Source organism: Kogia breviceps, chromosome 17, assembly GCF_026419965.1.
Source record: "Kogia breviceps isolate mKogBre1 chromosome 17, mKogBre1 haplotype 1, whole genome shotgun sequence".
NCBI lineage: Eukaryota > Metazoa > Chordata > Mammalia > Artiodactyla > Physeteridae > Kogia > Kogia breviceps.
The window spans coordinates 41,104,216-41,119,171 of NC_081326.1; the positions used below are offsets into that span (position 1 = coordinate 41,104,216).

The 14,956-nt window shown below is 40.6% G+C and overlaps 2 long non-coding RNA genes across 5 annotated transcripts in view; one reads left to right on the top strand and one right to left on the bottom strand.

Annotated features, from left to right (window-relative positions):
• Window positions 1-13,145, top strand: part of LOC131743660 (uncharacterized) — a 68,248-nt gene extending 55,103 nt beyond the window's left edge. Inside the window, exon 5 of the long non-coding RNA XR_010837374.1 lies at window positions 7,891-13,145. This is a non-coding gene — a long non-coding RNA (uncharacterized lncRNA). The remainder of the gene's footprint in view (window positions 1-7,890) is intronic.
• The window catches only part of LOC136792853 (uncharacterized), a 198,519-nt gene that overhangs the window by 12,353 nt on the left and 171,210 nt on the right, over window positions 1-14,956 (bottom strand). The window contains exon 3 of one of the 4 annotated variants that reach the window (XR_010837371.1): window positions 4,963-5,276. The exons of the other annotated variants lie outside the window; for them this stretch is intronic. This is a non-coding gene — a long non-coding RNA (uncharacterized lncRNA). The remainder of the gene's footprint in view (window positions 1-4,962; window positions 5,277-14,956) is intronic. 4 annotated transcript variants of the gene reach the window in all.

Below are 14,956 nucleotides of genomic sequence, written 5' to 3' on the forward strand. Positions count from 1 at the left end.
CAGAATATATGTCCCAGATAATAAAAAGTAAAAATTTTCAGAATATTGCTTTTTTCACAGTTCATGAATTTTATTGACAATCCAAACATATTTTCTAAATCTGAGTTGTGTCAAAGCACGCCTGGTTGAGTAATAGGCCACTTAAGAAGAATGACCGTCACGGGCTGGTTTCTACCATCATTCCTAAGAGTAATGTTTGCATCGTGTTTGCAGTTTTCCAAGCACTTTTATGTCTATGACCTTGCTTAATCCTCACAGAGAGCCTATAAGAAAATTCAGACAGGTATTTTACTTTCACTTGTTGCGTGAGAAAACCAAGGTCTGGGCACAGCAAGCATGGCCCGTGAGCCTCGGAGCGGCCCTAATTCTCTAGCTCAGCATCCTTTCCATTCCCCTAAACTATTTCCTGGGACAAGTGCCAGCTGCTTATAGTACCAGCTATCCCAAGGGGACAAGGCGTCTCTCAACCGTCTCATTAATTCAGTTATTTATGCATTCATTTAACAAACCCTCACTGAGTGCTGCTGGGCACAGGAGATAAAGTGGTGACACAATACAGCCCCAGCCTCACCCAGTTCAGAGTCAACTGCAGAAGACACACAACTAAACAAACCTTAATAATAGAGTATAATGACACTATGACAGGGCAGCCAGGAACTCACTGCCTTAAACTCACTGCCCCGTTAGGTGTAGCATTCAGCTGTCTCTGGGCTTTGCTGCCTTTCAGAAAATAAAAACAACCACCATTTACGAAGTGCCTACTATGTGCCAGGCACTGCATTTGGCCTAGATACATTCTCTCATTGAACTCTTGCTGTAACTCCTACAAGTAGGTATTGGGATTCCATTTTATAGAGGAGGACACTGGAACTCCGGGAAAGTAACTTGATATATTGATATTTGTTCTGGATTGCTGCATAAAAAATACCCCCCAAACCTGGTGGCTGAAAACAACCACATGTGTTATCTCACAGCTTCTGAGTCAGGACTCTCAACATGTCCCCGGGGTCCTCTGGCTCAGGGACCCCACAAGGCTTCAGTCAAGGTATCAGCTGAAGCCCCCGTCATGGCAGAGCTCCACGAGGGAAGGATCTCACAGCTCATTCACAGGGTTGCTTGGGGCTTCAGTTCCTGGTGGGCTGTTGGACTGAGGGCCCCGTTCCACATCAGTTGGCTGGAGGCCACCCCCAGTCCCCTGTCACATGAGCCTCTCCATAAAGCAGCTCGTGACGCGGCAGCAGGCTTCATCAGAGTCAGAGCTAAGGAGGGGGCCGGCACAACCGAAGTCACTGTCTTTTACAAGCTAATCTCCAAAGTGACGTCACTTTTGCCGGATTCTATTCATTCAGGTCACCAGGTCCAGGCCACCCATACAGAAAAGGAGGGAGTTGCACGAGGGAGGACATCCAGGAGGCGGGAGTCATCTTAGAACGAGCTTACCATTCTTACCAACAGCAAACTTCTTGTATATCCGGAGCCCAAATCCATGTCAGTCTAACTTATACAATTCACGCTCAATGCGCCAGCTGGTACAGCCTCACAGGTTTCCAACACGTACATAGTTAATCACATTACAGTTTTCAAAGCGTTAGTACACATGTGATTTGTTTCATTCAGGATACGCACAGGCAGATGCTTTAATTTTCATTCTATAAAGGAGAAGACTGAAATTCATAGAGCATAAATGACTCATGGATTTGTGCAAGTCGTTATAACTTTTAGTGTCAACATTTCATGACATTCTAGTGTTAGAGCTTAAATGATTTTCCCAAGCTCACCTCAGATGGAGCCTGGATTCTGGTTTTCTGTCTGCAAATCCCAAGATGCCCAATGCTGTGATTATCCTTTTTACTATTTCTATTTCTATTTCTACGAAGTCCTCAGTTGCAGCTCCTCATCCCAACTCATCTGCGGGAGGCATTGTCAGAGGATCTCAAGGCCTCCTAAATCCCGTCAGAGGGGTCCTCAGCCCCCATCCCCCGGTTTCCCAGTGCGACTGCAGCGCCAAGGCCACCATGACGGTGAGATTGGGGAGGAGGCGAGAAGAGAAGCTCCCAGAACTTTAGGATGGTCCCTGTACTGGAGGCACATCTCACTGCCCCACCCATGGGTCACAAGGTGGCTTTTGAAAACAGTTAGAAGCGGAAACGTGTCTACCCAATACTCAAAGCAAGCATCAATCTTAACGTTCATTCTTATGCAGATAGCTTTGGCCCTTCTTCCTCTCTGGTCCTCAATCACAGTCAACCACTAAGAACCGCCCCCCATCATGTTTCAAACCCACACTCTGTCACTTGGTTAACATAACAGCCCCCTTACTAAGTGGTTTCCTTGCCCTAGTTTCCACCCCTAAATTCATTCTCCATGGCATCCAAAGTAAGCTTTCTGAACTCAGATCTGATACTGAAACTCTTCTGCTTGAAAATTTCAGTTCACTCCCATCACTCTCAACATCAAGTGATATTCCTTATCCTAGAAGGCAAGGCCCTGCTGATCAGAATCCTCTCCTCTCCTCACCAGCCTCCCATCATCATTTCTGCTCCAGCCACACTGACGTGGCATGGCCAGTGTCTCTTGCGTACCGTGCACTCTCTCATTTTCTGACCATTCCTGCCCCCACCCTCTTCCACCCTTTACCTAGTCAGGACTTCCAACTCATCCCTCGTACGGCCATTCTTCACGAAGCTTTCCCTGACTGCTTCCAAGTCTGAATTTGGTATCCTTCCTTTGGCATCTCAAGGTGTTCTGCGGCTTGTGCCTGTCAGTTGTGTTGTTATTCTGTCAGTGCCAGGAGGACAGAGCCTGGATTTGCCTTGTCTTTTATATCCACCGTGCCCAGCATAGCATCAGAACCCATAGTAGTGACTTAAAATTTTTTTGAAAGAATGAGTGAAGGAATGTGCCCCCTGCTCCCATGTTCCCAGGATCAAAGGTCTCCAGCTGCTTCCTCGTCACCCCACAGGTCACCGAGGTTCATTTGGTCCTGATGCCTTCAAGGAGATTGTCCAGTTATTGGTGGGGACCTCCCACAACTTGAGGCAACCTATTCATTCATTTGTTCCATCAACGAACATTTGTGCCAGGTATGTTCTGGCTGCTGGAATAGAGTCAAAGATGAGTTAAGCACATAAAAATTCAGACCAAAGTGAGTTCTTAGTCTGATGTCTGGGGCTTATGCTATTTCAGACAGTTCCTCAGGGAAATAATAGGCTCATGTTTATAAAGTACCTTAATAAAGATACTACCTTGGTATTACTATTCTTTCTCAAATACATCTGGTCTTTAGTCACTGTAACATTACCAGCCTGTGCTAAAATAGCATCATTTTCTACTGTTCCATTTTGTTTTATTGCTTAAGTTTCGGAGTATGTGGCCTGTAGCTAGCAATACCCCCTCTGAATTGATGACAGCATACACACGAGCTGCAACGTTATTGTTTGGAATTGTTTTTGAGATGGTAATAACTTTAGGAGTTAATAATTTTACTGTTACAAAGTAATATAGGTCAGTAATATAGTCAGTAATATACTTTAACATTTTATGACCCTTCCTCCATTCCCTTCTTGTTAAAATATAAAAAATAAACATTCTTCTCAGAGGCTTAGGCGTTTGTGAGATTCTACAGGATTTTAAGCCATCTTCATTGAGTTTATACAGTTTATTCTCTACTCTGCCTCAGCCCATGAGAGCAGAGGAAATGTCCCAGCAAAACAAGACTGACTTTTTCTCCTCCAACAGATACATTAATTTATTCAAGTATTTAGTTATTCTCTTACTAGTTCTAATACTAACAATAGCAATAATTACATAACACTGATTCAGTATAGTTGGCTCCCATATCCCTTGATGCAGAACCCACAGATACGGAGGGATGACTGTACTACATCATTTTACATAACAGACTTGAGCATCCATGGATTTTGGTGTCCGAGGGGGGTCCTGGAACCAATTCCTTGTGATACCAAGGGACGAGTGTACTTACTATCTGCCAGGTGCTGCATTAAAAGCTTTACATTTACTAGCCACAACAGCCTTTAAAAATTGATGCTCTTGGGCTTCCCTGGTGGCACAGTGGTTGAGAGTCCGCCTGCCGATGCAGGGGACACGGGTTCGTGGCCCGGTCCGGGAGGATCCCACGTGCCGCGGAGTGGCTGGGCCCGTGAGCCATGGGTGCTGAGCCTGCGCGTCCGCAGCCTGTGCTCCGCAATGGGAGAGGCCACAACAGTGAGAGGCCCGCATACCGCAAAAAAAAAAAAAAAATTTGATGCTCTTGTTATCCCATTTTACATATGAGAATGCTGAGACTGAACAAGGTCAGATAAGTTACCCAGAGTCACAAAAGTCCTAAATGGCAGGGCAGCAGTTCAACTTCAGATCATTCTGACCCAAGAGCTCACATTTTCAATCAGTGCACCCTTCTCAATTTCCTTTATTTCAGAAATATCTGAGGTGACTTAGAGTAACACATTCAGTACACGAGATAACAAATCACTGAAGTAAAGAGATAAAGAGGGGCTTCCCTGGTGGCGCAGTGGTTGAGGGTCCGCCTGCCGATGCAGGAGACACGGGTTCGTGCCCTGGTCCGGGAAGATCCCACATGCCGCGGAGCGGCTGAGCCCGTGAGCCATGGCCGCTGAGCCTGCGCGTCCGGAGCCTGTGCTCCGCGGCGGGAGGGGCCACAGCGGTGAGAGGCCCGCATACCGAAAAAAAAAAAAAAAAAAAAACACAAGAGATAAAGAGGAAACTTAAGGTAGAAACAAATAAGATGAAGTTGGAATTAGCATATAAAATATACACCCATAGAGTCCTGTGTACTTCGGAGAAGAAAGCAGCAAATTGGGCTCTACGTTTCTCAGTCAAAGAGGGATGTGTATTCATTTACATACTTTACAGTATTCATAAAATGAAAAACAAACTAGGAGTTTGGGGGGGAAATGTCTCTATCCTGCTACTGAGACTTACAGAAAATTTCTCACTTGAGTCTCTTCAAAAGGACTGTGTGATGTAATGATAGACGGACTGTCGCCTGCCACAGCATCCAGGCAACGGTTCTGTGAGGCCGGTTCACAGATCCGTTTATAATACATGAAACAGCTTAACGTCAAAGTCCAGGTGAAAAGAGCCAAGTCCAGATTTTACAGCTTTCCAACGGCCCGGCTCCCAGGAGGCAGGACTCCATAAACACATTCTCTAACACCAAGGGTGCAGGCATGTCACAGCATCCGCTAAAGGCAAGCCCATGTCCTTCCACTGGGTGTGTATGTGTTGGCACGCTGCTATGGAGAAGAAGAAGCATTTTGAGGATGGACACCCGGTACATGCATCCCATCCCACCCCTGTGCAGAGCCAGACACGGGAGACCCCCAGAGTACGGCTCAGATTCTCTATGAAAATGATTTCGGGTACATCAGGGTAACATGGGTGACTGAGCCCCCAAAACCTTACTCCATAGAGTGTAGTGAACATTTCAGCCTAGAAGAAAAAATTCAATCAGCTGTTAAACTCCAGGCACAGTCATTTTTTTAAAAAACCAATAAATACACTGATTAAAGAAGATCTTGAACATCTAAGTTTCAGCAATGTCACTTCCTGGCAAACGCTCCAAGTTAAACCAGTAACTAAATACATTGACTTCTTGTAGAGGGCTGTCAGGACAAGTTAGTTAGATGCTGGAAGATATTTAAGATAAGGTCAGTGAGACTCAATCCCAGCATCTTGAATAATTTTTTCCCACCTGCTTTGAAAGCAGCTGCCATGATCCAGGACTGGCAGCCTAGAGCCTTAGAGCCAATTTTACCACATGAACAGGACAGCCTCATTCCTGGGCACAAGCAGGCATCTGCCTACACCCTCGGTGGGAGGAGGGGGCAGGCTGTGCTGTTGGGTTTTAAAGTACTGAGTGGCCTCGGAACTCTTTGGTCCTATACCCAATCAGTAAAGTATTTTATATTTTATTTATATATAGTACATACATGTGTATGCAGGTATATGGTACTAGATTACATGTAACAATTACTGTAGGTTCTATGTATCAGTTACCATACTAATGTTCTACAAGCAATAGAAAACATTCATTAAAAGAGACATTAGGCAATCCCACTCCTGGGCATATATCCAGAAAAAACTCTAATTCGAAAAGATACATGGACCCCAATGTTCACAGTAGCACTATTCACAATAGCCAAGACACAGAAGCAACCTAAGTGTCCATCAACAGATGAATGGATAAAGATGTGGTATACATCCACAATGGATTACTACTCAGCCATAAACAAGAATGAAATAATGCCATTTTCAGCAACATGGATGGACCTAGAGATTATCATACTAAGTAAAGTAAGTCAGACAAAGACAAATAACATGATATCACTTATATAGAGAATCTGAAAAAAAAAAAAGATGCAAATGAACTTATTTACAGAACAGAAACAGACTCACAGACATTGAAAACAAACTTATGTTTACCAAAGGGGAAAGAGGGAGAGAGGGAGGGATAAATTAGGAGTTTGGGATTAAAATATATACACTACTATATATGGAGTAGAAAACCAACAGGGACCTACTGTATAGCACAGGGAACTCTACTCAATATCTTGTAATAACATCAAATGGAAAAGAATCTAATAAAGAATACATATGGGGCTTCCCTGGTGGCGCAGTGGTTGAGAATCCGCCTGCCGATGTAGGAGACACGGGTTCGTGCCCCGGTCCGGGAAGATCCCACATGCCGCGGAGCAACTAAGCCCGTGAGCCATGGCCGCTAGGCCTGCGCGTCCGGAGCCTGTGCTCCGCAACGGGAGAGGCCACAACAGTGAGAGGCCCGCATACCGCAAAAAAAAAAAAAAAAAAAAAAAAAAGAATACATATGTATGTATAACTAAATCACTTCACTGTACACATGAAACAAACACAACATTATAAATCAACTATATTTCAATAAAATTTTTTTTTTAAAACAGAGGCGTTTGGGAGGAATGAGATACAAAATGAGTAGAGACAAAAGTTCTCCAGAAGTTCTAATATTTTCTCCCCATCCCCCATTATACAGTCTCACACACTCCTCTTTAGGGGCCACCATCTAAGAGTAAGGGGCTAGGCCTTTGCTGGACTGATTCTTGGCACCTCAGGCAAGGTTTTCATGGTCCATCCCTGGCCCGTCTCCCAAGCCTCATCCCTATTAGGGCTCTCTACCCACACTCAGTTCTCCACATGGGTACCCACAGCGTTTCCTACATGCACAACGCCCTCTGCATTTTGGGGGCGAGATCATGTCATCCTTTCAGTCCAAATGCCTTTCCCTCTTTTTCCAGTTATCACACTTTCAAGATCAAGCTCAAGTTCCATCTCCACCCTGTAATTTACCTAGATCCCTTCTCAAATAGGAATCACTTTCTTCCATAATAATAATTCCCACAATTATCCTTTCTATTCTCCCTAATATTGCTGTAAAATATTATTATCTGTTTTGCAGATGGGGAAACTGAGATTTACGGAGGTTGCATAATCCACCCAAGATCACATCCCTAGTGACTGACGGGAACAGCGTTTGAATTACAAAGCTTTCTCTCCTTCATGCACTGGCATCCCATGACAGAAAGTGTATTTTACATATATTCTCTTGTTGCATCTTCAATTAGCCCTGGGAGGACATGCCATCATCCCTAGATTGGAGCTAAAAAAACAGAGCCTCAGAGAGGTAAAGTGATTTGCTTAAGGTCACACAGCTAGCAAACAGCAGTAATGGTTTCAACCCAGATCAATCTTTCTGCTTTGCCTTGCAGGTACATCCATTCTTCTCACTACTTGTTACTTCCACCTCACTTTATCTTTCAGTTATTTTGCCTCAGATTAAATATCAATTTCAGTATTTCTTTCCTTCATTGTTCACAGGACAGAAAATGTGTTTTACTCAACTCTCTGGTGGCCAAGACCTACACATGGAAAGTATGTTTGTAAATATTAAATGAAACCCTACAGGCAGAATAACTGCAAAGAAATCTCAAGTCACTGTACTGCCCCATCTCCAGAGCTTCTGCACCTATTGGCTGTCAACAGAGGATTCAAGGAATATGAAAAGGAAATTGGAAAATGTGGAAGACAGCACCACCTCCTGCTATCCCCTAAAAGATCATATTTAAACCATGGTTGTCCTTGGAAACTGGTAAGAGACCTTTTTCTGTCAGCTGTGAGAAGAGTGCTGGAACATCTCCTGTAAGATGCCAGAGGTTCAGGTAGCCATCCAGACAGAAAGACATGCCTGGGGACAAGGAGAGAAGTTACTGATATCACAGTGTCCAGGGGATGGTCAATAACACTCCTCTTCTCTCCAACGCTCCTATCTTTGGTGGGATTTTAGGGGACAACACACACGGCTAAAGAGAGACATGGTGTAATTCAGTCTATTTTGCAAGTATCTAAAAGCCCTAGTGTAGGGGTCTGAATAGTGGCTCCCCAAAGATATCAGATTCTAATCCCTGCAACCTGTGAATGTTATTTTATATGGTAAACTCCTTGCAGATGTGACTACATAAAAGATCTTAAGGTGGTTAAGAGTATCCTGGATTATCCAGGTGGGCCCTGAATATGACCCTATATATATATAGCTATATAGATAGATAGTATACTGATATATATCTATATAGACATATGGAGAGATATATATCTTTATATAATATCTTTATAGTTTCCTTGCACATATCTAGATAGATAGATAGATATGAAGCTGCCCTGAAAATTATGCACACACGCACACACACACACACACACACACACACACACACACACTGGAATATTACTCAGCCACACAAAAGAACAAAAATTTTCCATTTGCAACAACATGGGTGGACCTGGAGGGTATTATGCTTAGTGAAGTAAGTCAGAGAAAGACAAATACTCTATGTCTTCCATTTACACATGAAATCTAAAAAATAAACGAACAAAAATTAAAAAACAGAAACAGATGCACAGATACAGAGGACAAGCTAGTGGTTACCAGAAGGGAGAGGGGTGGGGGAGTGGTGAAATAGGTGAAGAGGATTAAGTTATATAATAAATAAGTCACAGCAATATAATATAATATACAGCACAGAGAACACAGTCAGTATTCTATGATGACTTCGTATGTGTGTACTCTGTAAAAATATTGGCTCACTATTTTGTAAACCTGAAACTAATATAATATACATCAACTATACTTCATTAAAAACAAATTCCCATATCCCAATAATTCAATTAAACATGAATGTCGGTACTGCTGTGAAGGTACTCTTGCAGATAGAATTAAGGGTAGTAATCAACTGCTCTTCAAATAGGGAGAGTATCCTGGATTATCTAGGTGGATCCAATGTAGTCACTTCTGCCCTTAAAAGGAGAAGAGTCAGAGAGATACTGCAGGAGAGATGGGGCGGAAGGGAAAGTCAGAGAGCTTCAGAGTGTGAGAAGGACTTAGGCCACCGCTGCTGGCTTTGAAAGGGTCCATGAGCCAAGGCATGTGAGTAGCCTCTACAGTGTAAGAACAACTCCCAGCCGGCAAGGAGTCAGCCACTGACTGACTGATTCCCATTCTACTCAATCTCCCTGAGTTACTACTCATGGCTTCAATTTGCATCTATATTCTACTAAATCCCTAAGCCATAACTCTACATCAGATGTCTTTGCGGAGTTCCAAACCCGTAGATCCAGCTGTCTGCTCAATCTCTCCATTCCTATGTCATCCGAAACTCAACATGGCCAAACATGAAATCATTTTCTTCCCCTAAAGCTGCTCCTACCTCTGAGATCTCTGTGAGAAACAGTGTCACAGTCATACGGCTGCCAGAGTCTAAACCTGATCCTCATCTCCTCCCTCTTCCTCAGTCCCCAAGCCCCAAATCCTGTCTGTTCCAGCTCCTAATCTTCTCTCACGCAGCTACTTCTCTCCATTTCCCAGTACAAGTCACTGTTATCTCTCATCCATGCTCCTGCAAAAACTCCTGACTTGGTAGCCCATTAGGAGTAGTAGTCCATTCTCCTAGCTGCAGCCAAAAGATCATTCCTAAGATAAAATCTCTATCTGTGAGGAGAATATAACAAAGTGGATATGACTGGAGACCAGTCACCACTCTGAAGGATGAGGTCAAGGATATCATCCATAACTAGGGCAAAAAGATAAGTAGAAAAATAAGAGGGAAAAAATAAGAGACATGGAGAACCACATTACAAGGCCCAATATCACCTATGAAAAGAGGGAGTGTCCGTCAACAGATGGATGGATAAAGCCAATGTGGTAGGTACTATGCGTACAAGGAATACTGTCCAGCCTTAAAAAGAAGGAAATCCTACCATGTGCAGCAACATGGATGAACCAAGATGACATTATGCTATAAGTGAAATAAGACAGTCACAGAAGGACAAATACTGCATGATTCTATTTTGTGGACTCTAAAATAGACAGGCTCATAGCAGCAGAGAGTAAAATAGTGGCTGCCAGGATCTGAGGGGAGGGGAAAATGGAGAATTGTTGCTCAATAGGTTTAAACTTTCAGTTATACAAGATTAATAATTATAGATATATGCTATACAACATAGTGCCTTTAGTTAACTACACAGTATTATAAACTTTAAAATGTTAAGAGGACAGATAAGATGTTAAGTGTTCTTACCACCAAAAAGCCCCAAAAAACCCAAAAGAAATTTTGGAGGTGATGGGTACGTTCAGTACCTTGGTTGTGGTGATGGTATCATGGGTATATGCATATATCCAAGTACATAAAAATATAAACATTAAATACGTGCAATTTTTATATATCAGTTATACTTCAATCAAGTTTTAAAATAAAAATTAAAAGGTGAGAATGGGATATCCCAAAGTTCTAGAAAGCAGTTTCCAAGTGCCCAAGAGTATTAATGAAAAAGACCTCTGCCCAAGCATATCCTAATAAAATTTTTCATTGGTAAGACTGGATGCCTAAAGACAAAGGAGAAATATATAAAACTTTCCAATGGAAAATTATTTTATTTTATTTTTAAAATATTTTTAAATTTTATTTATTATTTACTATTTATTTTTGGCTGTGTTGGGTCTTTGTTGCTGCACATGGGCTTTCTCTAGTTGCTGCGAGCAGGGGCTATTCTTCATTGTGGTGCACACCCTTCTCATTGCAGTGGCTTCTCTTGTTGTGGAGCACAGGCTCTAGCCGCGCAGGCTCAGTAGTTGTGGCTCACGGGTTCTAGAGCACAGGCTCAGTAGTTGTGGCGCATGGGCTTAGTTGCTCCGTGACACGTGGGATCTTCCCAGACCAGGGATCAAACCCGTGTCCCCTGCATTGACAGGTGGATTCTTAACCACTGTGCCACTAGGGAAGTCCCCTGGAAAATTATTTTAAATGTAGAATCATATTCTCAGCCAAACTAACTTCATATGAGAAGGCAAAATAAAGATTTTTTTTCAGATATACGTAAAGAGTTCCAACTCTAAATGAATTGTCTGTGATGTACACTGAGCAAGTATCTCAACTGGCCTCCTGCAAATCAAAAAGTCAAGTTGCCTCTGACAGATCTGATTCAAGCAAAACAGAATTCATCCTACCACAGCTGGTAAACAAGAAACCAGGAGAACCTGTAGTTAAATCTAAATAAGTTGGTACATGTTTTACAGTTAACCAAATTTTAGAATTTTGCTGTCTCTGGGATAGATTATACTTTGATTCTTTGAATCATGAGATAAATTTCAGAACGTCAAGAGACAGGCTGATTTCACAGCCCTTTATCCACTGTTGTATGTAACGCTTAAACGATATTTAGATACTGCCCACATTGATTTCAGCCCTCTGCTCAAACAATGAAAATACCAACTTTGCAAACAGTCCCAGGACCCAGATCTGGGTTGCTTGCACAGTGCTTAAGGGTGGAGTATGCAAGAAATGCCAAGAGCGTAAATGCCAAGCCCTCCAGAGAATTTTCAGGTTATAATTCCAGCAAGCAGATTATAGAGCTACGGTGAAATTTACTTAAAACCACCACCCGTGGGGAAATCCATTAGGCACTCTGGCCATGACAAAATACCTTACAACTTTTTTTTTCTGATACAAACAAAAGAGCAAGCAATCAAGAATCCTAAATTAAAAGCTTCAAGCAAGTATTTTTTCTCCCTTTTTGCAGATACTGCAAGATAGGGGCAGTGAGCCTTTGGCCCATATTGCTGAAAAACAATGGCCACAATTAACATCTTCTGTCTATTGCAGGGTTTTGTTTTATTATTAGCTGTAGGCAAGGTTATACCAAAGGCTGCTTAGACTACCTTAGTGACACACTAGAGGCCTTTTAAAAGTTATGAACTCATACTGATGTTTCAATTTAACTCTAGTTTTATTAACTCTTTTCTCATCTGATTTTATATAAGCATTTCCTAATTCATTTTTTCTCTAAAATGCCAGCTTTTCTCCTATCTTCTGTATACAACACATTCTTACCAATTTTAATACTCTCATTATATATTGTCATATATATATATATCCTATATATTGTTACCAGGGGTTTAAATTATAATATTCTTCAAAACTTAAAAATATTAATTTTTTCCATAAAATAAGTAACAAAATCACTTAGACATTAATAAGACATATTAGAAATTCACAATTAAAGAAAAGAATCTCTGAGGTAGGGTGAATAATACCCTCCTAAATTATCCACATCTTAATCTCCAGAACCTGTAAATATGTTACTTTGTATGGCTAAGAGCACTTTGCAGAAGTGATTAAATTAATGATCTTGAGATGAGGGGATTATCCTGGATTATCCAGGTGGGCCCAATGATGTAATCACAAGTATTCTTGTAAGAAGGAAGCAGAGGGAGATAACTACTACAGAAGAGAAGGCAATGTGATGACAAAGGTGGAGATTGGAGTGATGAGTTTTGAAGAAGGAAGAGCCACAACCAAGGAACACAGGCAGCAACCAGAAGATGGAAAAGGCAAGCAAACTGATTCTCCCCTCAGGCGTCCAGAAGGAACCAGCCATGTCAACACCTTGACATAAGCCTAGTGAAACTGATTCCATACTCTGACCTCCAGAACTGGAGGAGAAAAATTTTGTGTTAAGCCACTAAATTTGTGGTAATTTATTACAACATCAATAAGAAACTAATACCATCTCCCACCAAAAGAAAATTTTTTAACCTGGAAATTGAAAAGCATTCAAAATAACTATTTAATTAGAAGAGTAATTATAAACTATTTAGAAAGGAATGAGTGTACTATATACTGAAGGCTAAGATATTTGGCCACAGTGGTAGCAAAAGGAAAAATGTATAACCTCATAGGCATTTATTAGAAAACAGAATACTTAAAAGTAAATTTAGTGTTCAATTCTAGAAGCTAAATAAAAAAAGAATAAAGCTAAATAAAAAGAAGTAACTAATAATCAAAAGGGAGACATTAATGCATTAGAATACAAAATAAAAAATAGCAGACAAACACTAAAACTAAAAGTTGGTTCTTTAGAAAGATCAATAAAATAAACTTTGTCAAGTCTTGTTAAGAAAGAAGAGAGGAGACAAAAAACAATGTTAGAAATTCAAAAGATAATAGAACCATAGATACAGAAAAGACTATTTTAAACATGAAAAATATTCTATACAACTTTATACCAATAAATTTGAATGTTTACACGAATTGCATGTTTTTCTATGAATATCTATGACTCCAGAAGAAACAGGAAAACAGTGGAATGATAACCAGTTAAATTTTTTTAATTGTCAAAGATATATCCTGAAAATGATAGTAAGCACAGATGATTTTAATGGCAAATTCTAGCAAGCACACAAACCCTGTGTTATGTAAAATAACACAGAGCATGGGAGGCATATGAGGCTGGCATAACCCTGAAACCAAGATGGAAAAGATAAAATAAATCTAGGAAACTATAGGCTAATCTTTCTTAGGAAAAAAACATAAAAGTCACAAATAAAAAAGCAGCAAATGCAATACAGTAGTAACTTTTTAGAATATACAGCATGGTCAAGTTGAGTTTATCATAATTATGCAAGAATGTCTCGGTAATAATATACCTATTAATTTAATTCAACACATTATCAAGTTACAGATGAAAAATAATAAAATCCAACATATTCTAAAAGAACACTGGATTTTTAAAAAAACCTTATCCTGATTTGCAAACCTTAGCAAGCTAAGACTAGAAGCAAACTTACTTAATACAATAAAATTATCTGAAATCACTAACAAACCTATATTAAAAGCATTCCAATTAAAATCAGGTATAAGACAAAGAAGTCTACTATCATCATTCTGTAGGAGATCTAGTCAATCCAATAAGACAAGAAAAAGAAACAAGAGGTATTATTTGCAAGATTCGAAAGTACCAAAAGAGCTGCTTTCAACACCTGATCTACGGAAAGCTTACAAAGGAAGAGGGAGAAGATGGGACAAAGAGCCAAAACCAGGTCAAGACATAGAATGTGGGGCAATGCTATTTTGAGGATGCTAGATAAGCTCAAGGCAGTAGTTCCTAGGTCAGGTAAATTAGTATGTTAGAGTCTTAGCCTTTTCCCCCCTTCTTTTGTTTCTCTGTATCATTCAAATGTGAGGTTTTGGAGGAAATCTATCATACACACATACACACCCATAGAAACAAATGGCATTATTTGTATTGGATAATGATACCTTCTAAGAAATACCAAGGTAACTTTATTAATGAAAACTAGTAATGGATTCATCAAAGGAGCTGAATACATGATCAACAAAACCAATCTTTTTCCAAAATTAATCAATTAGAAAATTTCATAGGAAGGGGGACCCCATTCACTATCACAGCATAAAAATATCTAGGCGCGAAAGTTATAGACAACACTCAGAAAAAAATATGGAGAAAACTTTGGAGAAAATACATTGAAGTATATATATATATATATATATATATATTTTTTTTTTTTTTTTTTTTTTTTTTTTTCCGGTATGCGGGC